We start from the raw sequence: 9,479 nt of genomic DNA on the forward strand, positions 1-9,479 counted from the left end.
ATCAGATTATACAATGCACATAGGATTACATTATTGAACACCTTGGATATATGTTATGTCATAATCGCAATCATTTCACCTCCTCAAGGCCCTCATCGCCATCCACAGTTTCTGGCTGTCTGCCCATGAATGCTAGGATGATGCGACCTCCCAGTCCAGTTAGGTCATCCAAGCTTTGCCGCTCCAATCTTGACCATGGTTCAGTGCACCCCAGCATTCCATGAGTTAACTGAAAAACAACTCCCCCTTCATCCCTCCCCCCTCAAGCCCTAACCCCCCCTCCGCATCAGACATGTTGCTCTACCCTGTACCTCAAAATGTAACACCTCATTCACTCCTGCATTTCAATCGGAATCATCGTGTCAGAAAGAAAGCGTCCACTTAGGGGGATGCTCTTCCTGCCAGTCTCACTACGTAGCATCCACACCCCCAGTTCACCAAAGGCAATGTTCCAAGCCACAGGCGCGGGTCCTCCTTTTTAGAGGATCAGTCACCGTCATCAGTCGGGCAAGTCCACCATCGCTACCCATGCCCTAGCCGCTTCCAACAATTTGTCATTATTGGTTCTCTGAGCCATTTGTAGTCTGAAAATCCCCTTACAGTCAGCCCACTTTATAAATTCCCTCAGCCAACGTGAGGCACTAGGTGCAGTGACTGCCTTCCAATGACTAGTAATATCTCTTTTGGCTAGGGCTAACTCTAAGTCCATACATTTACTGGTGACCTTATTGCAGGTGGTGTGGGGGAACCAGTGTAGCAGGCAAAACCCCGGGGTCTGCTGAATCTCCCTGTCTGTTACCTCATGTAGTCTGGTCATGACCTCCCCCCAAAACCTGTGTAACAGTGGACATTCCCAGAGCATGTGAACAAATGTGGCATTTTCTAGTTTGCTCGTTAATTTTGTGAGGTGTGAAATACGCTTGGTGGAACCCCTAAATTGTATTAGTTGAAATCTCGCATTTCTAGAGCATTTCAACGCCAGTTCCATCAACATTTCCCACTGCTTTTTCTCTATAGGTGTCCCCAAGTCCGCCTCCCATTTAAAGCGCAGCCCCTCCAAGGAAGTTCTGAACCCCTGCGTAATTGGCCTATACAGACAGGAAACTGCCTTGACCTTTCCCGCTGAAGAGACCACATATTGACAGGGGAGAAAGGTCGGTGGTTACCCCATCCCTTTCCTCCAGTGTTTACGAATGGCTGTCGTCAATGCCGCATGTAAGAGAAAGTCTTGTCTGGGTATTTTATACCTTTCCATGAGGTCTTGAAAGGGTAGAAGCGTACCATCTTCATAAAGGTCCCCAATATTGGAGATCCCCAGGGCTTCCCAGTCCCGCAATCTCCGCCAGTCTCCCCCATGCAGCAACACCTCACAGAGCCATAGTGGAATCTCAGGTGCATACGAGGGTCCCACCTTATTTCTCCTAGTGGCACGATTCCAGCATTGACGCACCACCCACAGGTCTCTCGGCACCTCCCTCTCGCGCACCGGTAGCTGGATTTACCAGGTCTAATCATGTAGTGTATGTTAAACAAAAAAGAACCACACAGTGTATATATAAAAATATATATATTTATTACACAACACTCACTAACACATTGGTATATCTGCTACCCGGAGGTATAAACACAAATGCACAATAATACTTCACTTGCAAACAGTTGTCCCAAGGGGAAGACCAAACCATATCCTAAAAAATTAGACTGCGAACTGCGACCGAAGTCGTATCTTGAACGACAAGACTCAGAGGGGCTGGGGCACACAAGGAATCACTGAAGGTAAGTAACTAGGAACCACACTGAGGTAGTGTGCAGAGTGGAAACACAGCCGGGTGTCTAATAGAAGTCAATGGGGAAGCCGCCTTTGCAGCTTTGAAGAAGGACTCTTCCCAGTGGACCTTGATGAAACCCAGTGGAAGACAGCAGGTTGGAGAGTCACCACAGCCGTGGACAGCCCAGGAACCCAAATATTAAAACTAAAGAAGCTGGGTGCATGGATGCGAAGTGACGTTGGAAACCGCCGTAGACCACAATGGAGGATTTTAGGAAAGATGTCGCTGGAGGAGACTTAAAGAGTCCTGTAGAATCCAAGGGTGCATTCTTAAAGAGAAGAACCTGTAAGCAGAGGGGACAGAGGCTATGCCACTCGGAGGTGACCAGGAGACACAGAAGAGAAATGCCCACCGATGTTGAACGATTCAGAAGTGTTGACAGTGACCTTGCAGCTGCGAGGACCAGGCGATGCTGAGGAAAGCTATCAGCCAAGCATGATCTGTCCCTCGTCGAAGGTCGAGCACCAGCAAGCCTTGGCAGCTGCAACAGGCATGGAAAGTGAAGAAGGAGCAACGTTGGAGCCAGAAAGGTCCAAGGTACTCACCACAAGCAGGGCCATTAGAACAGACAAGGGAGACCAATGGGGCAAAAGACTCTCAATAGGATCCACAGGCCAGAGGCACAGGAGTCACGAGAGGACCTCAAGCAGCTCACCTAAGATTAAGGCCTGCGGTGCAGAGGATGTAGCGAGAATGCTGTACTTGGCAGTAATAGATGCTGGAGGCTGGAACTTCTTATAGCCCGAAGATCTCTGGAGTGCAGAGCCAAAAGCCTTGGCACAGCAAGTGAATGCTGTGCCCTGAGGTTTGGTCTCAGCGGTTCCGACAAGACATGTTGGCTTGAAAATTGCAGAGAGGACAGGTCAGGCTCTAGGTAGTTGCAGAACCACCACCTGTGTTGCTGGGCCATTCGAAGTCTGTGGGACATCAGGAGCAGAAGAGCGGTCAGATTAGTTGCAGAGCCTGCACATGCAGGGGACTGACTCCTTCACTCCAAGGGAGATCCCTTCGGGTGTCCATAATGCCCACAGTTCTGTTGAAAAACTGGAAGAAACACAGATGAAGAAGACTTGCAGAACAGTGAGACCAGGAGCAGCAGGAGTCTTCCAAGATGCAGTCTCGGTTCCAGGTGAAGTCCAAATGTTTATATGGTTGAAGAGTGATGTGGTTTCATGCTTGAGTCTTGTCTACTACGAATCTGAGGACCCACCCACAGGTAAGCTCTAGAATACCCTAGCAAGGGGGTTAGGACGATTCAGAGATCCATCCCAGAGAAGGGGCTGGACAGAGGTAAATATACTCCCATGTGCTTTGTCCAATTTCATGCCAGAGCAGGAGCTAAGGGCTCCCTGAACTGGCTCAAACGAAGTATGCACGGAGGGCACCAAATGTGCCCCTCAAAGCAGTCTGGTAGTGCTGGCAAGCGCCCACACCCCAGACCAATACACTAAGACTTGTCTGGGCGGTGGTCACACCTCCCTGTGACATTAAAACTATTGTTCTACCTTCCCCTGCTTGAGCTCAGCAGCAGAGGGCAGAATTGTGTCTGGGGTCAGCAGCAGCACTAGCTTGCTGGCATACCCTGATTGTCTGTTACCAGGAGTACTGGGGGCTTCCCGCTAGAGCATCGAATCATACCTTCTACACTGGTAACAGTGTTGGTATGATTCCAACATGTGTGATTCCAAACATGCCCGAGTTTGGCACAGCCACTAACTTACATAGTTAGCCATCACGTAATGATGGATGGCCACAATATGTATTAAAACGACTGGCCGCACTTAAAAAACATGGAGAATTGACTCGGGGGTTTGTAGGGGTGTCCTGCTCATACAAGGGGACCCTAACACTTGGAACCAAGCACCCTGCCCTCAGGACTAAAGAGCCTGCCATAGGGGTGACTTATAGGTTTTAAGTGCAGTGACCTAAGATATATGGAAAAGTACATCTTCAGTAAGTGGTGCTAGCACCAACTTACACAGGCTGCAATGGTAGGCCTGTAGTCACAGTTTGAGTGGTCTCTCATTGTTGGCACAATACATCCTGCAGCCCATGGGAGACCCCTGGAGTACCTATGTCCCGGGGACCTTAGTATCATATACTAGGAACTTACAAGGGTACACCAGTAGCCAATTGTGGATGTACAGAAGTACTTACCATGGTTAATTTAGGTAGTAGGCACAGGGGCTGATAAGCAGGATCCCAGTCAGACTAGTAAAAAAAAATGATACTGACACCAGCAAAAAAGTGGGGGTATCCATGAAAGCAGATCCTACACAATCCTCTCCCCCTCCCCCCAAACGAAAGGAGGTGAGACTAACCTTGCCCAGTTGAGTCTTAATTTTTTAGGTGGAACTATCTGGAGAGTCCATCTGCGTTTCATGGTCTATGTTCCACAGAAAAGTCCATGCCCTGTTGGGAAATGGACCACCTAAAAAGTTGAGATGTTCATCCTTTATTTGTTTAAGCCATAAGAGGGGCTTATGGTTTGTTTGAACAATGAAGTGAGTGCCAAACGGGTATTCCCTCAACTTCTTCAGGCCCACACCACAGCAAAAGACTCCCTCTCAATAACTGACCAACGCTTCTCCCTTGGGGTGAGCAACCTTCTGCTTATATCAGCTACTGGTTGGCCTTGGTCATCTCTGTTAAGTTGTGATAATACTGCACCTACCCCTATCTTACAAGCATCTGTCTGGACAATAACTGTCTTTGAGTAATCAGGACTTTGCAGGATGGGAGCAGAGCACATAGCTGTCAGAAGGCATTTCTGAAACTGAACACGGACAAGACGGAAGTCCTCATCCTGGGATCTTCACCCTCCGCCTGGGAGGACTCCTGGTGGCCCCCCGCCCTGGGCAGCGCACCCAAACCAACAGACCACGCACGCAACCTGGGCTTCATCCTGGACTCCTCCCTCTCCATGACCAGACAAGTCAACGCCGTCTCCTCGTCGTGCTTCAACATCCTGCGCATGCTACGTAAGATCTTCAGGTGGATCCCCACCGAGACCAGGAAAACGGTCACCCAGGCCCTAGTCACCAGACGTCTGGACTACGGCAACTCCCTCTACGCCGGAACCACCGCCAAACTCCAGAAGAGACTTCAGCGGATTCAGAACGCCTCAGCACGACTCATCCTGGACATCCCCCGCCACAGCCACATCTCCGGACACCTGAGAGATCTGCACTGGCTCCCGGTCAACAAGAGAATCACCTTCCGTCTCCTCACCCACGCACACAAAGCCCTACACAACCAAGGCCCAGGATACCTCAACAGCCGCCTCAATTTCTACGCTCCCACACGCCAGCTTCGATCGACCGGCCACACCCTCGCCGCCGTCCCCCGCATCCGAAGAGCCACCACAGCAGGAAGGTCCTTCTCCTACCTGGCCGCCAAGACTTGGAACTCCCTCCCGACCCACCTCCGCCTGACCCAGGACCACCTTGCCTTCAGGAAGCAGCTCAAGACCTGGCTGTTCGAGCAGTAGCGGACCCCCCCTCCCCTAGCGCCTTGAGACCCTCCGGGTGAGTAGTGCGCTATATAAATGCTTGATTGATTGATTGATTGATTGATGACCTGAAGCAGTCCAACTGTCCACTGAACTTTCTTGGGCATCCTTTTGGAGGTAAAGATCATTAAGGGGAGTTCCTGTGGATCCTTAGCCCATAACAAATCTTATGTAGTACCCAGTCAGGCCCAAGAAAGTTCTTATGTAGTACCCAGTCAGGCCCAAGAAAGTTCCACGCACACAAAGCCCTACACAACCAAGGCCCAGGATACCTCAACAGCCGCCTCAATTTCTACGCTCCCACACGCCAGCTTCGATCGACCGGCCACACCCTCGCCGCCGTCCCCCGCATCCGAAGAGCCACCACAGCAGGAAGGTCCTTCTCCTACCTGGCCGCCAAGACTTGGAACTCCCTCCCGACCCACCTCCGCCTGACCCAGGACCACCTTGCCTTCAGGAAGCAGCTCAAGACCTGGCTGTTCGAGCAGTAGCGGACCCCCCCTCCCCTAGCGCCTTGAGACCCTCCGGGTGAGTAGTGCGCTATATAAATGCTTGATTGATTGATTGATTGATTGATGACCTGAAGCAGTCCAACTGTCCACTGAACTTTCTTGGGCATCCTTTTGGAGGTAAAGATCATTAAGGGGAGTTCCTGTGGATCCTTAGCCCATAACAAATCTTATGTAGTACCCAGTCAGGCCCAAGAAAGTTCTTACCAGAGTCTGGGTCGTGGGAGCAAACCAGTCCATTATGGTCTGGATTTTGCTCTCCGGGGGGCACAGTTTATAATTTGGCATCCTCAACGAGTCTGATTTTCCAGTAACCAGCAGTCAGGTCAAATGTACTGAGATACTTGCCAGATGCCAGAGTATCAATTAGAGAAACTGTAGTGAGCAGCAAGTACTCACAAGATGCGCGCAAATTATTACATGGAACGGTATGTTCCTACACGTTTTTATCAAGTTCAAATCCACACAATTCTAAAGCATCATTGTATGTTTTCAAAATCTTCATTTATTCATTTGTTCAAGTTTATAGTCGTACTGATGTCATCTCAGTAAACAATTCATATTCAATCCTCTCAAAACACCCAATGCATTTCGGGTCATGAAAACAGAACGACCCTTCCTCAGGGGTCTGTAAGGAAAACATACAGGACCACGTTAGTTACCAGTCTGGTTAAATCAAGCGTTATATGTGCACAGCAAGTTCAAAACATACTGCATTTCAAAATTCAACTAAATAACTCTGCAACATCAATATACGTCAAATGCTTTTGAGCTGCTCATTACACGACAAGAAAACCATGGTAAACATAGACAAAATAAATGAAAACATGATAGATTATGTATAAATTCCATTCCTACACCATATAGCGGTTACCCATGGTTATAGCAGATGCATTCTACAAATATTATGCAGCGGACACTGTAACTACTTACTAGAGAATCGAACGGCTAGAAACGCTCTCACAGCTTCAACAAGCGAGGGGACGCGCTGCACGGTTTCTTAAGCAGAAAGCCGGTAAGCATTAGTGACGCGCGGTCACATGATCAAGGTCAAGATACACTGATCACTCGCAGCCGCGCCAAGGCGGGGAGTCACCACTCACGTGACATGTACATGCATTGGCTTCAATATGGCGTACCTAGTTTCACGTCTATAATGCTAACACCATCAGTATTGGAATGCATTAAATCAATCATAACAAACGAAAGACTTTAAACAAAATGGCTCGATATGCACATCAATCAGTTAGTGTTACATATTATATCAACAAGCACATGACAATATCCATCATTATGTGTGTACGGATATCACTTTTATATTGTGATTTAAACACTCAATCAAAAAAATACATGAAAAATACATGAAAGATAACACAGCGGAGGAAAGACCTGTTACCAATGTCTGTCAGGATCATCAACTTGTTTATAGAAAGCACGTATACTCAATCCTATCATTCATCCCAGATGGCTGGAGAGAATTCAATTTCTTTATCCAAAAGAATTCAGCTTGTAATCGCTGTTTTTGAGGGTCGATGTCTCGGCGCTGTTTTATCACCTGCAGAATCGTGCATCTCAACTGTGAAATTTGGTGACGGGCCTCGATCCAATGATTAGCAACAGTGGATTTTTTGTTGGAGAGTCTGATGTTACTCTTGTGCTCTGTAATGCGTACTTTCAATTTTCGTTCAGACTGTCCTACATATACTTTCCCACATGGACACTTGATGGCGTAGATAATATTTTTGCTGTCACATGTTGCAGAATGTTGTAACTCAATTTTATATCCTTTTGAGGGATGGGTAAATTGATTGCCTACAATTACATTACTACAATGCACACAGTTCAAGCACCTGGTCATGCCTTTATATATTTTCTTTTCTTTTGTGGAACTACTTAAAATCTCTTTCAGATTACGCGATCTTTGATGAGCGAACATTATTTTATCACTGTAAAGTTCTTTTAGATCAGGTTCCTCAGAGATCAAAGACCAATGTTTGTTCAAAATCTGTTTGATGCGTGTGACTTCTGTCGAATATTTGAGTACACATACTGTTCTTTTTTCTTGACTCAAGATAGGTGGTTCAAGCAACGTCTCTCTAGATTTGGTTGTCGTTCTTTCAAGTGACTCTTTCAAAATAGCCTCAGGATAGCCTCTCTTTCGGTATTTTTGAGTTTGAATCTCAAGAGATGTGGATAGCTCTTGTTCATCAGAGGTGATGCGCTTCAGTCTTAAGAATTGTGAAGTAGGCAGGTGCTTTTTTAGCACCTCAGGGTGAAAACTCTGAAACAGTAAACAGGAATTGCGATCTGTGGGTTTAGTGTGTACCTTCGTGCTCAACTGTTGATTATGAAGTGTAATCCTCACATCCAGGAAAGAAATCGATGACTCCTCAATGATATGCGTAAACTTGATTCTGGCATTATGGGTATTCAAAATTTCAATGTTTTTTACCAGATCCTCTCTGTTCCCTCTCCAAATTACGAAAATATCATCGATATAACAATTAAATAGAATCAAACCATTTGTCCAATCTGGATTATTCAATACATGATCAACTTCAAATTTATGCATATAAATATTGGCGTATGAGGGAGCCCCCCCAAAACCCATGGATGTTCCATTGCACTGGTTATAAAATTTTCCACTCCATTCAAAATAACTGTAGAACAATGCGAACTGCATTAATTCTAAGATGAACATTTGTTGTGATTGTTCGAGCTCACTGTGTAGTAAGCTCCATTCCAATGCTTCAATACCTTCGTTATGAGGTATTGACGTATACAGAGATACTACGTCGATGGTACATAGAAAGTATGTGAATCCTTCCTCAAACCGAATGTTGTTCAACATTTTTAAAAAGGCTGTAGTGTCCTTGATGTAGGTAGAACAATTCTGGACTATGGGCTGTAAGAATCTGTCTGCAAATTTTCCTATCGGTTCTGAGATGGAGCCACAGGCCGAGACAATCGGTCTAAATGGGGGATTGACTGGATCCTTATGAATCTTAGGCAACATGTACAGTTGCGGTCTTCTTGGAAATGGTACTTCAAAGAATTTTTTAGTTTTCTCACTTATCCAATTCATTTCTTTAGCATGATTCACGATGTTGAGTAGAATGGCTTGATATTCTAAAGTTGGGTCATGGTCTAAAGGTAAATAAGTGTTCTCATCTGCAATATGATTGTTAACGCTGTTGTTGTAAAAGGTGGTGTCCATAACGATCAAGGCACCGCCCTTATCTGCTTTTTGAAAAGTGAGATTAGAATTAGAACTCAGATTTTTCAATGTATTCCACTCTTTAGGAGATAAATTCGTTTTAGATGGTTTCGAGAATGGAATTTTCCGTACCTCAGTGAGCACTGATCTCTCAAATGCATCTATAGTTTTGTGTGAAATAGGGGCGCAGAATGTACTTTTAGGCTTAAAGTCTTGATCCCAACTCATTTCACTCACACTTACAGGCATGTCTTTAAAGAAAAACTTGAGTCGAAGTAGTCGAAAGAATTTAAACAAAGCTATCTCAGTTTCTCCCAATGATGATCTGTACGTGGGAACAAATGTGGTACCTTTATTTAATAGTTGTTCTTGAGCTGTAGTTAAAGTGGTAGACGAAATATTAATGACTAGGT

This window comes from Lissotriton helveticus, chromosome 7 (assembly GCF_964261635.1).
Source record: "Lissotriton helveticus chromosome 7, aLisHel1.1, whole genome shotgun sequence".
In the NCBI taxonomy this organism is placed as follows: domain Eukaryota; kingdom Metazoa; phylum Chordata; class Amphibia; order Caudata; family Salamandridae; genus Lissotriton; species Lissotriton helveticus.